Raw genomic sequence first — 25,418 nt, 5'->3', positions numbered from 1 at the left:
CTTTCAGTCTGTGTCATCCCTTCCACAATCTACATTTTAAAGTAAGGGAAAATATCTTTAGTTAGTAGGCAAATTCAGCCAGACATATCCTTTTCCAATAGAGCTTTCCCCTTCATGCTGTTTGTATTTAACTAAATCATCTTCGGGATTTTCTACACTCCATCACTAATCACTTAGACCAACAAATGCTTTAGGCACCAATTACTGCCCTGGCTCCCCCACTCACAAATTCCCCGTCAAGACACAATTTACACATGGAGTGAGAACCTCCTCCCCTGACTTGATGCCTGCAGGACTCCAATAAGAGATCCTTCAAGTAATCATCAAGACAGCAAATGACTCTGCTCTTCAAAAAAAAAGCATCCCAGTCTTTCTAAACACTGAGAAGGCAAGGCTAAAGCTCTTCTTTTTACCTGAGGGGAAAAAATAAATAAATAAATAGGCAGTCTCTTCCGACCAATTAGGGGAGATAAATGCTCTGCTGCTGCTCTTGTGAAACCAAGGGGGCAGTGGGGAAGAAAGGAACTCTTTCCAGCAGCCAGTGATGTGGCCTAAGGTAAGACTTGGGGTATTCATTGCCCTCTATTGCCAACATGGTAGCGCTGTGACTGAAATCATATGACATCCTACAGCTTCCTACAATCAAAATGGACCAACCGTCTCCTTTGGATTTGACAGTGAGGACTACACATGGCCAGTCCTACATTCAGCATAAAATACCTAGCTGCAGCTCGTAACGCACTAACCCAGCTATTCTGGGGAGTTCAGCTGAGAGCACTGATGTCAATACAGCGAGCACGCGGTCGAGGAGCCCTGCCGAAGCCAAGGGAGAGGAGAGGACGCGTGCACCTTCAGAGGTGGCTGTGAGCACAGCAAGCGCGCCCTGCCGCTCAGCAGCCTGCTAGCAGGATTGCAGGCACCGGGCACAGTGCAGGACTGAAACCCTGCACAGGGCAGAACCCAAGATTCCCCCTCAAAAATCAGATTTAGCAGTGGTTCTTGGGAAACTTTCATTCAGCAAACTGTACACTTCTGATTCATCCACTGTATTTATTTTTCTTTGCCAAACTTATGGCCCTGACTCTCAAAGATCCTTTCCATCCTGTCTCTTCCTTGGGCAGCTTCCAAATCTTCTTTTTTTAATTTTTTGGGCAGCAATGCAAGGACATTCACACTGCCAGCTTGGGACAGACAAGTTTGCTGCTCCAGGGTGAGCTTTAGTAGACAAGAGCTGGAGCTCAGGGGACGCACAAAGTGCAGCACTGTCATTCTCCATCTCTGCCAGGAACGGGGCGCGTGGAGATGCCTTGGGAAGCACTAGGCTGCCAAGAGAGGTGAACACAGCTCTGGAATGCTGAGTCAGCTAGATCCAGGGAAGTTAAACTCCACCATTTCTGGAGCAGGCTGCAAGTTGTGTGATGATTGCTATAGATCATAATTACAACAGGCCTCCTTATTCCTCCCAAAAGTGAGGAAATTTCAGAGCAGCAAACAACAAAACACTGTTAAAGGAGCCCCCCCCCCTTCTATGCTACTGAAAGAAAATCTGCTCTCTATGAGATTTTAGCCACACAAGGTCAAATCAGAATGAAGAAGTATCTAGTCACAAGTACACAATAAAAATGGAAATCAATATTTATTGAAGAATGTTGTTTGCTACTTAAATTTTATTGAACAGCAAGCACACTGGGCACATTACCACCTTCTTCACAGACATTCTGCAGAGAGAGACAAAAATCCATTTTATCAAGTATCCATTCAAAACTATTTGCTCAGTTATAATTATTTAATGGCTACAAAATGGTACCTCCTCAGTGTCTTTTGGGATTGCAATGACTCTCCAAGACAGAGACTTCTCTCATTTACTGAGGTGACTTGATTTGAGAGTATTACCCCTAGAAGGGCTGCTGCACACTGAGCAAGATCAGATCCTTACAGTAATTTTGCCAGAGATATATGGGAATGGGATACATCTCAGTAGATACACTTCTTAGCAGTAACCATTTTCCAAGCAAATCAAAATGAATTTATCCTCTTTTTTACATTAATATCCTTTGATTAAAGGAGAGGAATACAGCTATGCAGATTTTCAAATCCTTAAAGTGTTCTCCAATGACATCCTAACACTGAAGTGCTATGATTCTTCCATTGCTGTTACATACAGCTTGTGCTACCAAATGCTTTGGTCTTTGTTATTCCCTTGATTATGGGAGAAATTGATTTTTCACCTAGTTATAGATCATATACAACACTGTAAATTACATTAGGAGATTGGAACATAAATCTTTACTGCCCATGATTTCTTTTTTTCTCCACACGAAAAGACTAAGAAATTGCATAAAAACACAAATTAACAGCGAATCAACTAGACAAATGCCTATAAAATACTTTTTTCCCCCCACCTCTTATGATTGACTCTGAGAAACAAACTGAAAAAAAGTCCTTCTAAAAGACAAGGCTACTTGTCTGCATTGAAGCGAACCTTTGACATGTCTTGCCATCAGTTAGGTCAGAGAAGGAAGAAATCACAGGCCAAATATTACCTGAATTCTCAGCCTCCTCCAAAGCCTACTGAATTCAACGCCAAGAGGCAGCAGAGTCCCTCTGCCACAGGATTTTGCAGCACTTGGTGCAAGAAAGCCGTGGCATGAGCCAGCTATAAGCCTGTATACTCAAAAGGAGCAGTAAAGTTAGTGCCTAAAATGGCAATGGCCCCACTTAGCTTTTTTTTTTTTTTTTCCCTGGCATTTCCCAATCCTCAAGTATTTGGCATTGCCACCTTAACTGTGGGCTGTATTTTTAAAAGGGGAGGCTGAGAGATTTTTATCTGTCATATTTCATAAATTATGTAACTATAAATTAGAAAGCAAAGCATAAACAGCCAATCCATTCCAGAAAACATTTGATGGTACCAAACACAAACAAGGCTTCAGCAAGACCGAGTTTCTTGCTACACAGACATTTGTCAGTCAAGCTACTGCAGCAGCTGAGAGCAGCCACAGCCTCTCCTCATCCGCAGAGCACAGCGAAGTAAAGGCTGTGATGAGACGTAGCCTGCAAGCACGGTCTCTGCTTGTGCCATGGAGCTTCTCCCACCCCCTTTCAGATACATCCCCATGCAGGCACGCTGCAGTGCAGCTAACTACCTGATGACAGCTGCATGCTATGCAATGAGGTATCTAGAGTGAGGAGGTGCTGTCTTTTGTATCTATTAATTTTTAAATCAGATGTACAGCAGATGTACAGCATTGCTAGATGTACAGCAATGGTAAAAAAATAAATAAATAAATGGGAAATTTTAGGTTCCATTGCAGACTACAGAAAGAAACACAACTTCTTTACTCATTCCTCCTACACTGTTTTCGCCAACCTCTCCCTGTGCTGTTTCTTCTGCCCTTAGCTTGGTTTCAATCTCTGCTCTTCATCCGGTTTAATAAGACCAAATTCACATCCAGTTTCCTTGTTCTGCTGCCAGCCTCTCTGATATCCCTTGCACAACAGTTTCATTTTGTTGTTGTTGTTTCTTTCCCTGTACACAGCTCTTGCTTCATTCTGCCAAGAGAGGAGAAGACAGCGCAACTGGCAGCAGCAGGGAGTCTGGAAGCGCCAAGAGAAGCCACCACACACAAATCCTGGCCTAATCCCTGCAGCTCTGGCCTGAAGTTTGTTAAGTGGTGGGGATGCAAAGACACATACGTAGCCTGGGTGAGCACCCTAGCTCCGCGTGCCCAGTCCAGTCCAAGGTGCTTTTTATATTCACCTTTTGGGGTTGAAACAGAAGACTGAATTCTCTTCTCTAAAACACAGAAAGCCTAGTTTTGCTCAAACAAGAGAGCACTGCGTTTTATTTTTATTTTATATTTTATGTATATTTTATATTTTAAAGTGATATATATATATATATATATCACTTGTCTGGAGCCTAAGTTGAGGCCAGTTGAGGGGTGTTTTGGCTGTCCTTTATAGTTAGGAGGCATCATTTGGCATGAGACCCAAACTCGACTCTTAAAGTTATCAAAGCCAAACAGAGCAGAGAAGGAAATCTCGCAGCGCGCACTGTGGGATGGCACAGGCACCGTCAGGGCAAGGGCGGGCAGAGCACCAGCCCCTTCCCAGGTCACAGCCACTCCGAAGCAGCATCATGCTTGAGGTTAACATCAAATTATGCCTACGTTAAAGAGAGTCATTTCTCTCCCTCTCCCCAACACAGCAGAAGACAACCAGCCAAATCCCTGAAGCTTGTGGGTGCTTTTGATTCTTCAAAATAACACACTAACTTTCATCATCCCTCGAGATGAACTTTTGTTGGCCTTACTGCCTGAAATAATTGCATGTGACTCATCAATTTGCACGGGACACCGAAAGGCTCTCCATACTTTGAAGAAATTAAGTGCCTAATTTAATCTATGTGTCTTCCTCTTTTTTTTTTTAATTATTCATTTATCCGCGAGAACAGAAGGTTGCAGGTCTGCAGTTATTTATAGATACAGAAGCGGAGGATGAGCCAGAAGCCACTTGCCATTTTTGTTTATTTTGCTGGGCAAACTTAGTGGGTGCACAAAGCGAGAAAGGTCCCAACTCCCTCTTTTCACCTGCTCCCCCAAATCCAAACTCAACAACAAAAACCCACAAGCCAAAACAGTCAAGCAATGATATCGTATGAGAGAACAACAGCCTCTGTGCCAGAACTGTCACAAGGTTTGTGGTGGTACCTGGCTATCACCTGACACCCTTACACCCTAAGAAGTGCTGGGCTATCAGTCAGTCCCAATGGGGCACATGTCAAATGGTAGCAATAGGAGCTATCCAACCTGTTCACAACTGTGGCATAAACTCAATAAATCTTTTTAATGTTAAGGTATTTGACAGTTCAGCTTTTCTTACAGCAGTATAAAGGAGCAGCTCATGCAGACAGGTACCCTCACAAAGGTCTGGCCCAGGAAACATCTTCCCAGTTAAAGAGTTGGCCTAGAGGGTAGAGAGTGCATTCCCAAATACAAAGCAAAAAGTAATACACCTTCAAATGTTCTTTAGAAAGAACACCCACACAAGGAACACCCGTTTTATGGAGGTTTAAAAGAAAATGGTCGTTTGTTAGTTGCTGTGGTTTTGCTCGGTTTAATATTATCGATGAATGCAATAGATAGAATGAAAACTTAGCAGGATGCTAACATTTTACAATATGCAAGCAATTACGAAAAGTCATGCTGTTTTGGAAAAAAAAAAATCCTATAATTTCAGTGTGAACTTAGTGACTCTCCCCAAGTTAAATCCGTCAGATTCTTATCCACACTGAAATTGTGATCACAGGCACCAGACGGTTGGGGTAGCTACTACAGGGTAAGTGTGCAGGAAAAAATAATGGCATTGACCTTATCTAAAGCTTCCTGGCGGAAAATCCAGTCTTTCTTCTCTGGGTATTCTTTTGAGCTCTCTATTTGCTGTGTCTGGAGGAAAGCAGGATTCTGGCCTGCGCTCTCAAGTCCACTCCCACCACAACTATTAACCCATCCAGTTTATTTAGACTGCCTTTGAGCAACGCTGCCAGTACCTCTGAACCTTCCTGCCTCCATCCCAGCCTCCCTACAGGCTGGTCATCTCGCACACAGTCAAAGCTAAACCTTGGGAAGGATTTTCCGTGCGCACCCACACCAAGACAAGATGATTTCTTTTTATTTGTGTACCAGGAGCGGAATAGGATGTGAAAGAAGTTATGGCTACCAGCTTGCAGCCACCTACAGCACCAGCACAACAGCAGCCGGGTTTAGAGCACGCAAACAGGTCTTGCTTGGAAGAGGGAATCCAATTCCAATCTCTCTATTGCTCATCTCAAGCATTTATTACACTTGACAGGCTACGAGGAAGGGCAGTCAGATTGATCCCAGGATTATAGCATTGGAACTAATGGGAACTGTTATAAAATTTTAATATATGCCATCTTCCAGACTAAAGGAGACTCCAGGGGGAAGCGACCTTTGAGTGCACAAATCTTAGTAACATGTTAACAGTGGGGTTACTTTTTTCAATACAAAAAAAGAAGGACAAAATTAGGGAAACTATTATAGTTGTACCATATAAAAATAACTCAAGCATAAATTTAAAAGTATTTTTAGACTCAGATGAATTTATTGGTTATACATATATATATATATAAAAGGCACAGGGCCAAATAAAACACTGATATAATTGTCATTGATTTCCAGCAAAACTGTGCCAAACAGCAACAGCTACGGAAATAGCTCTGTAAGCGTCATCTCAACTTCTGATTATCCACCCACTGTATTGACACTCTTTTCAGCAGCACAGTCCTGCTTCAAGCCTTCATTCACATTCACTATTAGGAAAACACAGCCTGCACCAAACAAGCAGTCTATCTTTCACAAAACAATTTCATGGAAAACAAAATTATTTGAGATTAAATTTACCAAATAGTTTTGACTCAAGCAGGAGATGGGAAAAAAAAATCAGAGTAATTTAGATTGCCAGTGACAATGGTCAAATCCCAAGGACGGAAATATTTAAGAAATACTTAAGAAATCTAAACCTCCTAATTTCAAAATTTCAGAAGTATTTAGCCAAAGAAATATTTTGTGCTGACTGAGAACAAGTTTGGTTTCCATTAAACATGCACAGAAGTCCTATTTTACACCAACTGCTCAGTTCACCCTGGCAATCTTTTTTCCCCCACCCATAAGCCCATTGCGTATGTGTCTCTGCCCAAACTTACATCCACAATGACTCTAAGCCTTCCCATAACGGCAGGAAAATTAAGAAGCCTGCAACTGAAATCATCCAATATGGTTTCAAAAAATAAAAGACACAGCCGGTATACTCAAATATGTCATTCAAGAAGTAATTCAACAGTGCCTTTAGGGGAACCACGCTCCCAAAACGGATCAGCTTCAAAGAGATCAATAGTTCCTTTGACATCAAGGATAGTTCTTATTTAACCCAGAATATGCTCCACAGAATCATATAGTATTCCCAGTGCTTTTTATTAAAAGTTCAGAATATAATAGGAAAGTTACATGAATTCTTTTTTCTGGCATTTGAATTCCCTACGAAAATAAGTGTCTGGCACCCACTGAGGAGTTGGCAATTAATTTTATCAACACCCGTAATCACAGCGTGTTTAATTTAAACTGACTTGGCAAACACTTAATCTACAACACTAATATCATAAATGAAATACATACAGCCCTTAACTACAAAGGTCATACCCTAAAAGTCTTTTCACTTAAGAGAGTCATCCTTAAAAACAGCACTGGGAAGAGAAGGTATATGTTCTTTTATGACTTTGGGAAAAATCCATGCTTTTTTCTGTTTTTACCAACTCTGCAGTGGTTGTCCTGCAAGGGGGCAATGACCCCAACTAAGTCTATAGCAGATACTTTGCACTATGTGATACCATTTGCCGAGATTTCCTGTTTACTTTCCAAATCAATTCTCCGGTCACATGTGTCTGCACCACACACGAGACACGGGGCTTCAGTTTTATAAGCACACAAGGCGTAACTATTGAACCAGGTTACATAACTAAACTAGGATGAGCAGGTTTAGACAGGCATTTGCATTTGAGAAAGGCAAAAAACAAGCAAAAGCAAAGGTGTGGTCACATGTGCCTCAGTTATTGTCTAGCTAAAATTTTGCCACAGAATCACAGAATGGTTGAGGTTGGAAGGGACCTCTAGAAAACACCTAGTCCAACCTCCCTGCACACACATGGACACCCAGAGCACGTGGCACAGGGTGGCATCCAGGCAGGTTTGAAAGATCTCCACAGGAGGAGACTCCACAGCCTCTCTGGGCAGTCTGTTCCAGGACTCTGTCACCCTCACAGCAAAGAGGTTCTTCCTCATATGGAGGTGGAACTTCCTGTGTTTTAACTTACACCTGTTACCCCTCGTCCCATCACTGGCCAACACAGAGAAGAGCCTGGCCCCATCCTCCCTACATTCACCCCTCAGGTACTTGAACATGTTGATCAGATCCCCTCTCAGCCTTCTCTTCTCCAGACTAAATAGCCCCACCTCGCTTAGTCTTTCCTCGCACGATAGATGCTCCAGTCCCTTAATCATCTTTGTCGCTCTCCGCTGGACCCTCTCTAGAAGCTCCACGTCCCTCTTGTGCTGGGGAGCCCAGAACTGCACCCAGTGCTCCAGGTGCGGCCTCACCAGAGCTGAGCAGAGGGGCAGGATCCCCTCCCTTGGCCTGCTGGCAACGCTCCTCCTGATGCAGACCAGGATCCCATTGGCCTTCTTGGCCACGAGGGTGCATTGCTGCTTTGTGTTTACCTGTTGTCAACCAGGACTCCCAAATTGCTCTCTGCAGAGCTGCTTTCCAGCAGGTCAACCCCTAATCTGTACTGGGAAAAGTCATTAAACACAGAGCAAGGTCAGCTCTACACTGCTTTGGTACCTGGCCTCCCACTGATTTCACCATGTGCTGACACAGGACTTGGGCAAATAGCTAATTCTGTATATGCCCGTCATTAATTTTTCTTTTAGAAAAAGTTTAGACCAGGGAATGTTGTTCTGAATGAGAGTGCAGGAGAAAAAGATTTGGAAAAGCCAACTTGATGTTCCCACAAAGCTTCAGCAAGTCCCTGCACCCTGCTTATCACCATGTCTGCATGGAACTAGGGGCGAGAAATAAGATAGCTCCCCCAGATGACATGAGGAAGAAGGGATTACACAGACATGGATCTTGGGTTTGCACCTTCCATATTAATTTAATGCCTGAGCTAAAATTCTATTTCCAACCCAATACTCTAACATCAACTCTGGCCACAGTGGGCTGTTCTTCAGTTGTTTTTTGTAGGCATCGTTGAAATGCTGTTAGCGCCAGCTGTGACTCAGAGCTCAGTGTTTTGCAGCGCCTTTGCCTTCCACATGGTTTATTTCCCAATTATCTTTTCTAATCCTGCTCATCCATTCTATACCTCACCCTGGAGTCTCAGCAAGAAACGTCTTCCATTATTTACAGCAACAAGCAGACACCACTCCCCTTCCCGCCATAGGATACAAACACCCATTAGCCAAGCAGACTGTACAATACAGAGCTTCAAACAACCACAACAAACTCCATACAATGACTTTTCCACAGCACTTTGGACCATCCTACAGAGGGAGGCATGGCTATATAATTAGCAATATGAATCAAAATCCTGAAAACTGCGTTACCTTAATACTTGACTTTGCCATGAAAAATTGCCAAAGCATGTATTCAGGCTTAGTAATTTCTTTAAAAATTGGTTTCTCATTATCTACTTACCTAAATAACAATTTTACCCTTTTCTGAACATAGATTATTAAATTAGAATAGGTTTAACATTTTCTCTTCCTGCAAATGAGTTCCTTGAGACTCAGGAGAGCAGAACATGCCTGGTGGAACAGAGCAATTCAGTTACTTGATTAAAAGGACCGGGCAGCTCAACAAATAGGACCACCAAAGGTCCTGTATTGAAGGTTTCATGTGCCAGCCTTTTAATTTCCAAATGACATTCAATAAAGGCAGTGAATTAACTAATCAAAAGGACTTGCACGAGCAAGTCAGGTATGGCTGAACTTAAACTAAGGGAGAAAAGCATGTGTGTAGCTTGTATAAGAAGGATGGTAACTATACACTTGCCCCTTTAGTGCTTTAGAAGGATGGTATCTGTTGGGCTCCTATACCAGCTCTTCAGTGACACATTGGGAATACTTAGGTAGGGAAATGGGATAAAACAACGACTTACTGGGATACTCCCTTCACCACTTCTAATTATTTGTACCAGCACTCCCAGATCCCTATTTTCAGAATGCCTGTTTCACATTTCAAAACTATATTCAAGAAACCAAATTAGCTGTCTTACAAAGGAAGTAATGGCATTGTCAGTACCAAAAAAGGAAAAAAAAGGCACCTCAGGCACAAACATATCTAGGATCCCATTACTATGTCAATTATGAGCAGTTCTCCCCACTGCTAGTATCTAGAGGCAATGCAATTCAGCAGTATTAGGAACAGGGCATTAGCAGTCGACGGTTACTCTACCAGTTACATAACACCCTGTAATCATTTTCCAAATGTGCCTCGAACAGGGAGGGACGTGACACAGGCACTCTAAAGGTGTTCAGAGCATGTTCCTCAAACACTGCACAAAGCTGAGAAGGTGGCCTTTGACATAAGGGGCATTAACGGGCTCATTTCACGAGGTTGTCAAGGGCATCACAGAGACATTTTTCCATGTTTCTTTTTAATAGACAGCATCCTCACGCACTTCCACATCATCGTCGAGTTACTTTATTTCACCCGGGCATTAGTGGGTGGCCATGCAACAGAGCTAGCGGCAGGATCGCTCTATGCTGTACGGCCCCGGGGGCAGCAGCGCCTGCCTCGTGTCGCCTGCTCACAGCTAACCTGCCATCTTCCCCCCAGTGTTCGCTATACAAATGCAGGCCGAGCTCCTGGCACCAGCAAAGTCACTGCAGTGAACTCCACACCTGCGAGGAGCCCACATGTCAGCACCGGCCGTGAGGCACAGCTCCTTCTTAGGATTCAAAATTAATCTTGCACTTGTTTAGTCTTTAAAATCGGTGCTGTCAATAGGTCTTCCCTCTCCTCCTTTTGGGATTCATGAGCAGCATCTGACAGGACTACTCACAGACTCACTGATTACAGTCTCTCATAAAGGAAACCACCTCTCCCTAAAACTGCTTTTTCTTTCTAAAACACCCACCAGTCATAACATTCCCTCTGCTATGACAGTGTGCACACCGTTTATATTTTAGTTACCTCTATTAACATAAAGAGAGTTAAATGATGCACAGCAGGGGCTGGGCCTTTAGTCTCCATGCACTTTAAACCAGCCTTCCCTTTCAGATGACAGATCCAGGTCAGAGAAGGACTAAAATAGGACACTATTACCACGCACGGCACCAGGACGGAGCGGAGCCCTTGGCGAGCCCCGACTTCGCCACGCTCGTCTCTGCGACGCTTCAATGGAGCCAAACACAGAGATTCTTTGGGGCTCTTCTATTCCCTCCATTTGCAGCCCTGTCTGGTATACAGTCCTGTAAAGAAAACGCTGTTTTGCGGATAGGTTGGGTTCACTGCAATCAGCAAAGCGCAAGGCCCGAGGACAGAGCTGCAGAAACATTTATGCAATGAAATGACCAAGTAGAGGGGGAAGGAGGGTGTCCACCAACCTCCCCTCACCTCACAAAGAGGCAGCCCTACGGGGAGACCCATTTGCAAGTTTTATTTAGCAATTTACTATAGACACAGTAACAGTCTCACTGGAAACTAGAAAGGGTTTTCAGTTCTGTTTCTATGGCTGCCACAGATGAGACAATGAGTCACTGCAGAAATCCTTCCCCGCTTCCTTGTACTGCTGTGGCTAACCTACTTCACCACCACAGTAGTGGAATATTCTGAACTTTTCCTTCCCCGCCTCCATTTCCCCCCAGAGCTGCAAGTTTGGTTTTACCACAGAAAACCCATATATTATTTACACCAACCCCTAGAAAGGATACAACTAGATGAGAACCTTATCACAAATACAGAACGCCAGCTACGCAGGCAGCGCGAGGCCTCGCAGAGCGGCCACCTGCAGCTCTGGGCCTGCAACCAGTTGAGGGGCAGAAGAACAAGCTGGATATTCTGCGCGGGGAGGGCAATAATAATTCCCCTGCAAGGTTTGAAGGCAAGCCTATAGCTTCTTTAAGGGACAGGAAAGACTTCTATATAGACTACAAATAAGATGTTCCGTAACAACAAATTTACTAGATCCACAACTAAGTGCTTCCAAAGGTTAACTACTCTCATAAAAGAAACTGTACTGAAAGACTCTGGTTTAAAGAATATTTCCAGTTGACATATAATTGGCTTACAAGCCAATTGGCTTGTTTTACTTTTAACATAATGAGTCTGGAGTTGTCTTGCTAAGAGATCCATTAGTTCTTGCAGCAACACTGCCTTTTAATAGCATATTTCATGTGGAGAAACACGCAAATAGGAAAAAATAGCACTTCAGAAATTATTTAAAACATCTTTGCAGACTCCTGCTTCTTTAAAGTGTGCTAGAGGTATTTTAAAAGGGGAGGAATGGGAAAAAAGGATGCAAAACATTTTATGGCTACCCTCCTATGTGGCATTAAATTCCTGCTGATAAAAAAAGAAAAATTGCTCTTGGCTTGGAAAATATTGCTCCTGGACTCCAGCTTTCTTTTATAGATAAAGATAGGTGGTTTAAAAAAAAAAAAAAAAAAAAAAGTGAGAAAACAAGAGAGATGAAGGGAAGAAGAATGAATTTTGAATGAAGACCCGCAGTTTGGCTGCCAGAACATTACCAGCATTACACGGTGCATGAGGGTGAAGGGAAGGGGAATTCAAACCAAGCAACAACCAGCAGCTTTGGGACCATGGCTCGGCAGGACTTGCTGGGCTTTTTGAACAGTTTACATAGAGAGATCTTTTCTGCATGGTTTTGACTACTTGAAAATAGCTTTTGGCTTGGCCAGCAGGCCCCAGCAAAGCCCAATCAGGTGAAGCTGCTTTAGCTGCTAAGACTAGCTTCTAATTACGTAAAAGTTTTTAAAATAACCAAAGCGTGATCAAGTTTGCCTTTGCCTGCACCTAGAAGCTTTTGTTAGGATATCGAAGCGAAGGAACCTTCCTACCATGCTCATAACTTATACTAGACTAAACTTACTGCCAGTATAGTTTTATCAGAACAAGCAAAAAGCATTTCTGCACACTTTTAACTTCGTTGGAATAGACATAAGATTTATGTGGTGGTGATAAATCAGAGGCTCTAAACAGATGCGGTCTCCTGTAGGCAGCCATTTAAATTTCTCCTAATTGCTTTCCTATAGCTCCACTGGTAAAATGTATTTTCTAATCTCCTTTCAGCAAAGTTAGTGGGTTATGGGCTAATTCAAACCCACCACGACATGTAAAGCAGGTTAAAATACTCTGATTTATTGTTAAATAAGAAACTGGAAAATTCTTATAAATCTCTCTGAAATCTATAAGCCAAATTTAGAAAACAGTTGGGAGGACCATTGAGATGCAGTCTCTGACACTGGCAGCTATCAGCAGGCGACTTCAGCTTCAGAGAACATCTGTCTGCAGCCAAAGATTTCTGCTTCCAACACGCAACTCGGATTTCAGACAACCTATAGGAAGTGCAAGTTAGGTAAAAGCACGAACATGGAGAAACTCACAGTGTCTTGCAAGTCCTCTTTGTAGAGGGTTCAGAGCCCGGTAACTCCTTTTCCTGTGCTTGGAATTACTGGTGGTATTTGTGGGAAGAGGTTCACTGGAGTTCAGGTAGCTAAAAGCCTTACTGAGCTTATTATTTATTAGCAGTAGCAACAAAAGCAACACTAATATGCACGAATTGTCCGGTGGTGTTCCCCTGCCCCTTGCCATGGTGAATGATTTGGAAGTCAATTACCACACTGAAACACAGGTGAATCCCACAAGGTTATTTTTATTTTTGACTCATTGAAATATCCTAGTAAAACCAATATTAGGGCATCATATAGGAATACCCAACCTGCTAAAATCATTGTATAATACCACCAAAATATGCTTGAGGTTAATGATGAAGAATCAAAAAGACAAAATAAAACACCTTTCCATGAGTTCTTTGCATACATTTTCGCACCACTTAAGACCCAACTGCTATGTCTTAAACTCCAGGAGTTAAAGCAGACTTACTTTCTCCTTTAAGCACCCAGTAACAGGCCAACAGTGAGGACAGGCGAACCCATGGGAGAAAGAATGACCAAAAGCGGTGCCACAGCAGGGCTGGGCTGCAGCCGATGCTCATTTGGAGCCCATTTAGCTCCACATAAGCTCAACACCTCCTGTTTTCCACCAGGACCCAACCTCCCCACGCCGGTCTCACTTAGATCAGTTTTCCCTCTCAGGCCCAGCCCAGGGACCCGTGGGGCTCAGCAGGGTCTCACTGCTCACCCGCAGCTGCCTGGCTTCTGAGGCAACGAGCAAAGGGGATGCTGACCCCTAAACACCACTCACTGCGCAGGCACCGGGCTTTACAAATACCATATGGTATTTGAAGGAAAGGATAGGCTAACTGTGCACAAATACCATGTAGTATTTGAAGGAAAGGACAGGCTAGCTGTGCACTGCAACGTGGTTTAAGTCACTGTCTTCGATATTGTCCCAAGTATTCATTGGGCTGCCAGGCTGGAAAATGCCAAAGCACTAAAGGTTTTTAGGCTGTTGTTGACTACAATAGGAGCACGAAGGGTTGCGGTCATGATAACGTATTCAGCTCAAAAGAGAAGAAAATTGAAGACATGATTTAAAAAAACCCTTAGGCACTAAAGCTCCGACTGTCCATTTATGAAGCTGACAAAGAAGCTTACTCCCCTTGTCTACTCCCCTATAAAAATTAAAAATAAAGATCTTAATTTCAAAGTATAAGAAAGACTGAGAGGGGAAAGCAAAAAAGATGATTTAATGGATTTTTCTACATGTATTATGCAAAGCAATTTTTTAGCCTAGCAAGAGGTACTGCAGTTTACCTAAATTGACTCTTGAGGGTATTATACTTAGAATGAATGTTTAATAGATGTTAGCTCAGTTGATGAAGTAAATAGCTCGTGGAAGACAAATAGCTCTAAATCTCTTCATAAATTGTAATTTTTCCATAAGTGCTACTATAGAGCCCAAAAGCTTACCCTGCACTACTGAAATATCACACTTGCCTGCCACGTAGTACGTTAGAATAGAAATGAAACAGAATTTTTGAATCAAACTTTCCACTCTCTTTGCAATATGCATAAAATATAACACAGCATTTTTTTTAGGGAAGATGTGTATTTACAGATGGCAGCGTGCTGGACTGGAAGCCCAAACATCCTTGTTCTGGTGCCGCACACTGCCAGAGATCCCTGGTATGATCGCAGGCAAATTATATAACCCTGTTGTTCCTTAGCTCCCAATTAGTCCCGTTTGGGTAGGATTGCAGAATGACAGCATTGTTTCTGACTCATTCAAAGACTGAGGCGGTGCAAACCAAGGATGCATTTCATAAAAAACAGGAGCAACAGCATTCAGCATTTGTGAGAATCCACATGTTGGTTAGACAGTGGCAAAGGCAGTGTTTTTAGTTTGTTTGTTTGTTTTTTAACCTTTTCTTTCTTTTCTTGTTGTTTCAGCCTTCCAAAGTGCCTGTTCCTTCTGTAGGGATTAAAACCTGCTCCCAAACAAGCAACTCAAAAGTGAGACCACGGCAGAAAATTGTGTCGAAAATGCCGCCCTGCGCGGCTGCCCCTCGGTCTCTCTCTGTTGCTACCGGCCTACAAACTCCTCAGCAGAAACAGGAGAGATTCATCACTTGCCCTCATACCTAGTAGTATCCTCTGCTACAGCATTAGTGTTTGGAGTTTCTTGAACGGAGTAGAGAGTTGTTTTTTTTTGTTGTTGTTGTTTTGTTTTTTTGGAGAAGAGGAATGAAAGTGGGAGAAAAGTTTCACCCCAAGCTATTTATGAGTTCTACCTATAGCTTACAGACTGCACCAATGGGTATTTTGACTAAGAACAGTAAGGAAAAGCAGCTAAGTCACAAGCAGGTCAAACTTACAAAACCTTTCGTTGTCAAATCTCCTAGCACATTACATGATAAATTCCCAGAAAAGAGATAGACTGTACCTTTTCCTGTCTCACTTGCTGTTTTCAAATTATTTCACACGCATTAAATAGTTCAGAGCATGATGCTTAAGTTAGAATGAATCAACAAAAGCCTCTCAACATCTTTGCCTCCCTTCTCTTATTCATGAAAGGTGTCACAAAGCCACAGATTCCTAAAGTACAGGCTGTCGACTCTGAAGTCGATGGGAACGTCAGCAGTGGAACAAGGATTTTGTCTTTTCTTCGAAGCATTAGCTAGGACTTCTTTTTCAGCCTATCCTTGCTCCTTGCCCACAACAGCAAAATCGTCTAATTGCCTCTCTCCTGCTACATCAGAAAACTCACCGCAACATTAAGGCTGCAAAACCAGTGCTCTCAGACCACACTACTTTTCTCTGAATACCTCGGAAGTGACTAATGGAGCCCAGAGACAAGGCCAAAAAATGGCCTGAAAAACCCGCATCGCTGAATCCCATCATGCTCAAAGCTCGTTCTGTCTCTTCTGTTTGAGGTCAGAATGCGCTAGAAGTGTATCCGGATGCTGGAAGCAGCAAGGACAACCTAACAAACCATTTAAAACAGGAACAGCCTCGTCCTACAGGCCTCACACCAGCATCCTCAAGATGTTTACCTGAGAGAGAAGGAAGAAATCTTACCACAAGAGTTCTTTGCTACTAGGGCCAAGGTTGGGGCACATCAGAATCAGCTTACGGAAACTGATTTTTTGTTCTAACTTACATCGTAACCAAGTCAAGGAAACCACGATCGATAAAATATTACATTCAACCGAAGTTTCTTGGCAACAGCTGCAAGAAAAATCAAGCTCTCTAGCTTTCCCATATCTTTCAAAAAACAAGGCACTGCCACTTGTGCCCATCTTGGGCACTCTGGTGCCAACCCACACAGCAGTACCTAGTCAAAAGGGAAGGGAAGCTCCTATTTTGTAGAGAAGTTAAGATCAGCTACGACAGGAGCCACTTGCTGTATCCATCTTCCCTGGTTTTCTCTCATGAACTGCAGGGAAATGGACCATAGCAAAGAGAGTGTTTGATCAATTTGAAATTTCATTCAGCTCCAATATAGCCTCTGGTCACAGATATAAAACTGCACCCTTTGGAAAATTAGTATCTGACAAATCATGGATGGCCACCGGGAAATGGATACAAGACCCTAAGAGAATCACTCGCCTGCTAAATGGGTTGTTAAACATAACCACTTTCACAATAAAGCACTGCCAAGACATAAATGCAAATAAGTAAATTAATGACTATATAACAACTTACTGTGAAAAATGCTTTATCTAAGAAGGTAATAAAATTGAAGGCATGTAAAAATCTGCTTTTCACTAGTTAAGATCCAAACTGCTTGCAAAATATACTTGGCTTCATCATCATTGCATGTACAAGTCACATTTCATCTTATTCAGTACAGAGCAGGTTTAGAATTTCTTAATACTGATTGTGTGAGTAAAACCAGCAGGAACAGGCTTATTTCTTAAGCACGTTGACTAGAATTTAACAAGACAAGGAAAGAAATTTGTGTATTAACAGCATGAGCAGTAACATGTAGAAATTAAAGGCATGTTTAGGACAGCAAATGAACCTTCCTGTTGCTCAACTGCCTTCTGACAACACTGGAGTGTTTAAACCAGAGATGTCTCCATTGTCTTTCATCTGCCACCGGGGGAAGCTGGAGCACTGGATCAAGAATCCAGTCCTGTCACCCATTCCACTGATTGTTTCCCAAATCAAAACTAACAGAAATACTAAAAAGACTACTGCAATTTCACCACCTTCAAACTGAATTCCTTACTCAAAGGAACTCCGGTGCATAAGATAGTCCTTAATGATTTGAATACTTACATCTTATGCCCAAAGGAGAAACAAAAGATGACTGAGGCACCAGCCACCTTGTTGGCACCTGATAAGCACATATGCAACTAAGCCCACTGATTAAGCAACACCTTTTAAATAAAGGGACAACAGTCTCTGCCTATTTATAAGCAGGAGGTCTGTCAAACTCTACCCATCTCCAGCAGTACAACTAGGATGGCTCTTGGCAAAGATGCCAGACTAATAGTCACACATAAAAACAAGCTATAGAGAGCACTTCCAGATCTCTAGAGCAAGCATGCGTGTACCTACACAGACACACACTTGCCATTGGCTAAACTACAACTGCAAAAGGAGCACAAAGAAGGGCATGAGAGACTAGCATACAAGTCAGTGCCACTAGCTGCTGCACACTAGTCGAATTCAAGGAAGGAGATAAACAAAAAACTAAACAAACAAAAAAATGCTCACTCACCAACCTATTTACACAATTCATTAACTCCTACTGCCTTATGCTGAAAGCACATTGGTTTCCCTGACCACAGAGATTAACCATTTAAGAAAATTTAACCTCCTGCATAGAAAGGATCAAACATAAGTCAGCTTTCTGCAAAATTTTATAAAATCACAAATATATCAATTTCCCCAAGACTAAATAAACTGTATCTCAAAAACTCCTGGTATTTGTTTTAAGTTCTTAAAGCTTCCTGATGATGGACGTGTGTGCTTCAAGAATTTGTTCCAGTTTCACTGCGCTTTCAGTAAGAGAGCTTTTTCTTGAGTTTGACCATATCGTCCATTGCAGATAACAAATATTCTAGTTACGTAAATTTGCAGATCCAAAAGAGACTGAGCTCTATTTCCTGACATTCAAGCCAGACATGATTCTAGCACCAGTGAAGGCAACATGTGATGTGCAAAGCATAACTTAAGAGTCAGGACTTTAACCACTGCTTTTCTTCCAACCACTTGCAACTTCTGATCCTTCCAGCCCTCACCAAATAGCTCCATACTGCCTTTCCCAGAAAAACTCACCTTTCTATAAAAATCTGTTCTGATTTTTCCTTCCCTCCAGTGTTACCTACTAGACTCTGACTCTCTCCTCATTCTCAAGCAGTATAAAATATAGCAAGCTCGTGTAAAGAGTTACTCAAAATAACTTGCATCTCCACATTTCGGCTCAGCTGCTCCTTGACTCTTTGCAAGCTCTCGTAGCTTAGGCAGTCTGTGTCAGCGCAGCTTGTCATGGTGTAAGACCAGGCAAAGAACTAATTATAAAGCATATTAGTGTCAAACGTAAATGAGATCACACTGACAGGATCCAGCGTATCATTTTGACACTGCAGAGGTGTGTAACCTTGGATAAAAGTTCTGTTGAAACTGCTAGCTCGTGTGCAGCACTAATCTAGGCAAAAACAGTAAAATCAAGGAATCAGAAGACAGCAACTCAGCTCCAGAGAACCAGCCTGTGCAAGAAGCTGGAGAAGGCAATTTTCTCCCACTCTTGACACTGCCTGGCCAGCAAAGACTAAAGAGCTGCCTTACATGGGGGTCAGGTGCTCTTATTCGGCCATGTAGCTCACACATCCTAGTTAACTCCTGTGTATCTGAGTCCATAAAAAACTGTTTTAAAGTTATGTAAATCCCACCCACAAAGTCTCTTCATGCACAATGAGGTCCCTGAACAAAGTCAGTGCCTAAGAGAAGCAGCAGTACAGTTAGATTTCCACTCTAGATATGTAAGGTTGGACACACGATTTCAAAGAGCAACTGGCATTCGAGTCCTTAGACTACTGACCAGGTGTGTGCGAGAGCCCTTAAAATTGCCCTGTTACAAATGAAGAAAGGAAATAAAGTCAATATTCATATCAAGTTCCCATGACCTGAGCAATTTATTTTCATGTGCAAAAATTGGAATACCATCTCTCCTCCCTGTCCATGGAAGACATTTAAACGTTAATCACCTCTTTAACAAAATTCCCCTTGTAGTCAACATTATCCAGTGTTTTGTTAATACTTGTTTTTCAGTTTGATTAGCTCTGCTTTTTGCTCTCGCATGTGTTTTGAATTGACAGAGAAGCAATTATATCTACTGTTTCAGCTCTACCTGATGAGCTCTCTTCTTCATACAAATAATTCCATATAAACTAGATACTTCTCATTTATCTGATCACTATGCAAAGCCAAGCCTATCTGGCCAAGTATCTGGCAGGATCTCCAAGCCATTTTTAATCCATGTGAAACTTAATGATCCCCAAAACTTTGTTGGTAAATTAACAATCCAGCCAAAGCGTCTGCAGAGTATCTGTTAGCAGCACATGATGCAGAAAGGCAACACTTACAGCAGGGTCCCGCCAGCAATATGCAACTCCATCAGCTGGTAAATGCAGTGGTAACAGCAGCAGTTTTTCATAGCAGTTAATGCCAAATAAGAAACAGCTGTCCACATTATTTAGCACACTGTCATCTCCGGCTTATTCATTTATGAACGTTTTTTACTGGCATGCACATCCATGTGCCAGTCGTTTACAGCCTTCATGTAACAAGAAAGATATCATTTTAGTGAAGATACCTTTTGCATAATTTTATTCAAAAACACACTCTGCATGTACCAAAATAACCTGTTACTTATCGACAGAATCCTTCTAGATAGCAACTACTGTATTAAGAACCCTCTTCCTTCACATTTCACTGTGGCTCTGCATAATGCATTGCTGAAGAACATGATCCTCCCCTGAAATCTCTGGGCACTGTGATGCGGTAAGGGAAATCCCCTGAAGCAAACATGCAAGGAAACCAGTACAAGAAATGAATTCTAAATGTCACCTATGTCCTGGGTACAGCCGATAGCCAACCACTACCCTTTGCTGCCTGGGAGCTGGGTGTCTTGTACCCTTTTCCATCTGTGCATCAACTCCATCCTGCTGCCCAGCGACTCACAATCCAAATAGCACTGAGTGGTTAATCACAGTAAATAACCCACAAAAGGAAATCACAGCAGGCAGGCACGCAGCAAAGCACGTGTTAACTGCATGGCTGTCCCAGCAGCGCAGCTTCCACACCTCACAGCGCTAATCCACCAAGAAAGCTTTTCCTTGCTTGGGATACATCCACTTTCAACTTGTGGCATATTGACCTACTCCCTACTATCTCCATTCTGCAGCTACTTATAACCCTTGCTGAGCTATGAATGACACTTACAAGCAAATTAAACACAGTAGATACTGTGCAAGCTGCCTTGTGCACAGCTCTGCCTAGGAATCACTGCTCTAGCACAAGCAGTCAGGCTGCTGAGGACCTTCCTGGCACCCCAACACAAGATGCTTCTTGCAATCCGTTCAATCGGGCTACCAGAGAAGCTGCTAGACTTTTCTTATCCTCCTTTGAAAGGCTTGGGTAGAAAACATGAGTATTAAAGGAGACACTGGGCAGGAGCTAAAGGTTGGACATCAAACTTTGCCTGGACACCAGGGCACCAAATTCCTTCTGGCCAGCCAAGCTCCTGTAACATAACTAAGCCCACTTAGTGGGGTTTTGCAGACTTTTGCAGCCTAGGAAGATGCCACCAGTGGTGACAGACAGGTAAGAGCAGCATTTTCCTTGCCACGCGAGCGCATCCCCCCGCTCGCAGCAGCTTGCCCTGCCGCCCCAGGCCCCGCAGCAACCCGGGCTCGCCAGCTCTGCCCGCGGAGCTTCCCCACCGCGCTCGCGCTCTGCTGTCCTCGCGCGCCCCCGCGCGCTCCCGCGGCACTTCTCACACGGGGCCCTTTTTTACCCAGCGAATTAACCCGTGGGTTCATTCAGACGCTGTTCTGACCCAGTGAATTAACCCGTGGGTTCGTTCAGACGCTGTTCTGACCCGAGCGGGAAACCGCTCAGTTTCACGACAACGTCCGAACGAACCCACGGGCAATGCCGTGTTCCGCCCTGCGTTTAACGGCATGTGCAAATCCCCTCATATCTCGTTTTTACAGTGCATGTGGTCTCCAAACGCCTGCACCGAAGGATTTTACAAGTGCTTTACACAGCACTGCACGCAGCTGGACACTTTATAGGGATGCTGGCTCTGCGCGCTCCGAGCTATGATTCAGCAAAGCACTCCATTTATTCACACTCGGGCCCAGTTTTTAAGCACGCTCTTAGCTCCTGTTATCTCTGCTAGATTTTTCTAGGGCACAAATGCCAATTTCAAACTTCTGTCTGTCTCCAGGGGTCTGCGCTGTTAAAGGACACACACACCATCTAAAAATGAATTCTGGTTCTAAACCAAAGCTGAAAGAGAAACTTCACAACTCTATAGCATTTGTCACCTAAAACAGCAAGGAGAGGAAAAATTGATACTGTCTCTTCTTGACAGTTTTTGGTAAACACAGAAATTAGAACTAGCTGACTAGTGAGAAACAGCATGATGGGTTTTGCCTGCTTAGAACGAAGTCTACATGGAATAAGTGTCCTTCGGTGTCAGCAACCAGCAGCAAGGGCACATACAAGTGCTCAGGGTGAGGACATTTCACCCCCAAGTGCAGACAGGAGCGAAGCTGCTTGAGCTACGTGCCCAGCTATGCAGTGATTTCGCAGTCAGGCACCTTTTAGAAAAGCTAAGACTTAGGCTCTCTTTACAAGACCGTGTCTCACTTTTTAGTACAAAAAATACAATTGCGTGGTGGTCTGAAACACCAAGAAAAAAAGAAGAATAAATAAAAATCAAAGTATTTTCAAAGCAAAGCCAGCACAGTTCTTTGTAGGCATGTATCCTTCTTGCTAAAGTTAAAACTCCCTGCTTGGAGCAAAATATGCTACAGCAGGTGACGCTAAATTTTATTTTGGCTATTTAGGTAAAGCATTGCTGCCTAACAATTGCATCAGGAATCATAACACTGGCTGCTGGCTGCTCACATCCAAACTCCTCTCCATGACCATCCGTCAGAAAGCTCTCTTTCGGCGTGCTACCACATGCTTTACTTTCCCTCTTCCCCTCATGTTTAGAAAAGCACCAAGTCTAGAAAAATGGAAACACCAACATCTACCACCTATCAGAAGTGCCTAAGTTACAGGAAACCGTATAGTAGAAAAGCAAACTTTAAACTTCAGATGTTGTTAGCCAACTATTGCACATAGTACCTAGAAATTCCTGTATCTTGCTTTGACACAAGCTAAAAAACCTATACCAAAGAAGGTAGCCAATATAGGTGCCAGTCTAAAGCTTGTGCTATCTGCCTCGATCCGCCTTCTCTCGTAGGTGACTTGGCAGGACACTTAGCTTCTCTGTGCCCATGGTATTTTCCTACCTCATCCCTATGGGGACAAATTAGCACTTGTGATAACAAATACAGCTGCCATGGCAAGTGTTTTCTGTCAAACAGCATTTGACTCTTACCAACACACTGCATATTCCGTTAGCTTTTCTGAGTATCAAGAACTCCAAGCTTTGGCACGCTATTAAAAAGTTAGTTGGAACACATTAACTTTCTGCTCAATGTACAAATACCCAATACTGATTAATAGAATTAGTTCCTCATAATTCACCTCACTGCTCTATCTTGAACCAGAATATGTTTAAAAACCCAATCCTAGAAATATGTGTCCTCTGAGAACAGAGATCCCAGGAGATGAACAGTTAGGCTTGATAGCCTGGCTAAACAAACTGATAATGCTCTTTGTGTTAACAATAAGAAGCTAAAATATTACGTAAAACTTAATTTAGTGATACACAGTTTGTCATCTGTGGTCCTAGCCTAAGTTCTTCGATAGACTTACGGCAAAGGAAACCATGTATCTAAGCTTCCAACGTGGTTATGAGGTTAGGAATCCTAAAACATCTATCTATAAACACACTGGATTTACATGCACCTATTTGTGCTGGACCAATTGTCAGTGACGGGAAAGCACTACTGAACTACCAAAGCTAAACAGAGTTAGGCTGATAAGCCCTGCTTTTGTGTTCAAAGCCAATTGCCCCAAACACAGTAAATGCACCTGCCCATCAGAAATTATTTTGGGGCCATCTGAAACTTTCCAGTAGCATTTGAACTTCACAGAATATCATTCAGTGCCTTCTTTTTCCCACCCAAAGAACTAGACTTGCCATTCCAAGTGGGGTTTCTTTTTTTTTTTCAATAGTTTCTTGTTTCTTTTACTTTCTGTCACATCTTACAGAAAAGCATTTTTAAAGCAACATTTGCAGTTGCAGCAACAAATGAAGCCCCATAAATACCTGACACCCAAGAAGCTTACTAGAACCCTACACAAGGGTTTCCTGTCAGATATCTTAATGGGGGGGGGAAAGCAATGACAACAAAAAGCCAACAGAGACAAGGAAGCAGCAACAAGTCCACAATCGCTCACCTTTGCAGCACTTGATAACCCGAAAGTTGTTCTGTGCTCAGAGTGCAAGATTTTTGCACAGTCACATAAGAAGGGGGATCTTGAGTGAGGAGATGATGATTGCGTGGGTGTCTGTATGTCTCCCGCTACAGCCGCCCCTCTGGGGCTTGGCTAGAGGTTCTCAGGCACAACTAGGAATTACCACAAATAAGGAACAAAACACATTTCAGTAAGAAAATAGGTGGCTTTACCTGGTGCTGCCATCAAAATATTCATTTCTGTGAATTTTAGTCAGAATCTCTAGTTAAAGCATCACCCATTTCTCTGTTTAGTTTTCTCTACTAAAATACAACCCTCTCCCCCTCGTGCATCTCAGCTTTACCAGTCTCACTCCTTGAAAAGGAGCACCTCAAGGGATTTTACTTTAAAGTACTTCAGCCGGACGGGTGCAAACAGGACCCAGGTGCCAAGTTACCTAACAGCACCCGTACTGCACACCGCAGCCAACAACCCTCAGCACAATTTTATAGGTCTTAATCAGCCAAAAACTCCCTGCTGAGTTCAGCGAGGGAGATCTAATCAATCACAGGCTGCAAAAGCCGGATCCGTATTTCTCCTTTCAATGAAAAGGTTTATTTTGAGCTCCGCGAGCATCGCGTTCCACGAAGGAGGCAAGCCCGTAACTCTCGCTGTAGCGACACCGGGACTTTGTGCCTTGCACTTAACCTGCCCACCACTGAAGTTGGTCATATTAGCCAGCAAAAAGAATGGATGTGGGAAAAAATAAAATAAAATCACAAATAACGAGCCTACTCTGTGGATGTAAGCTTTATATTACAACTAAAAGGAGAAGCGGGGCGGGGGGGAACAAGCAGTATGGGCAGCGGAGAACTCGCGGCTCTTTAAAGAAAGTCACCTGCCTTGGATTAAATAGGGGGGAAAGGATAAAAAGAAAACAACTCCAGTTCCCCCTGAAGTTGCTAGGAGGGGACGGTTTCCAGACGCCGCCGCCTGGAAGAGCAGCCCGCGGCGATGCCGCTTCGCCCGCCCGGGGCTCGCCCCGCTCCGCCGCGCGCCTCCGCGCCCGCCCCGTCCCGGGCCGTTACTAACGGCCGCGCCAACGGCCGCGCGAGGCTCCCTCCCTCCCTCCCGCCGCCGCCCCAGCTTCGCCCCTACCTGGGTGCGGGCGGCGGGGAGCGCCCTCCGCGCGGCGCTCTCAGCGGCTGGCGGCAGGGCAGCAGCGCGGAGCCTCCGGCAGCGCCAGCCCCATGTGAGGAGGAGCGCGGGAGCCGGCGGCTCCACCAGCGCCGCCGCCGCGCAGGGGAGGGCCGGGCAGCGCCGGGAGGGGGCGGGCGCGCCTTGACGCGCCGGGCGCCCCGCGCCCCCTCCCCGCGCCCGGAGCCGCCCGGCCCCGGCGCGGCGGCGGGGCCGGGGAGCCCGCGGCAGCGCCCCCTGCGGGCCCCGGCGGCCGCGCAGCCTCCGCCGCGGGGGCGCGTGCCGGGGAGCGCCGCGTCCCCTCCGCTCCCGTCCCGTCCTGTCCTGTCCCTGCTGGGCCCCGCTCCCTGCCCCGGCGGCCGGCAGAGCTGGGCTTCGCCTCCCACTCCAGTCCCGCCTGTG

At 44.0% G+C, this 25,418-nt stretch overlaps 1 protein-coding gene across 2 annotated transcripts in view; it reads right to left on the bottom strand.

Moving 5' to 3' along the window:
* The window catches only part of CPNE4 (copine 4), a 195,572-nt gene extending 171,730 nt beyond the window's left edge, over window positions 1-23,842 (bottom strand). For both annotated transcript variants that reach the window (XM_088521122.1, XM_088521123.1), the window contains exon 1: window positions 23,823-23,842. The gene's annotated coding sequence lies outside the window, so the exon portion shown is untranslated. The remainder of the gene's footprint in view (window positions 1-23,822) is intronic.
* Window positions 23,843-25,418: the final 1,576 nt, after the last annotated feature.

The sequence above is a fragment of the Tinamus guttatus genome, unplaced genomic scaffold (assembly GCF_059628265.1).
Source record: "Tinamus guttatus ecotype Peru unplaced genomic scaffold, ASM5962826v1 Tinamus_guttatus_pri_ptg000115l, whole genome shotgun sequence".
NCBI classification, from domain to species: Eukaryota; Metazoa; Chordata; class Aves; order Tinamiformes; family Tinamidae; genus Tinamus; species Tinamus guttatus.
This window is presented reverse-complemented; position numbering and strand designations above follow the sequence as displayed.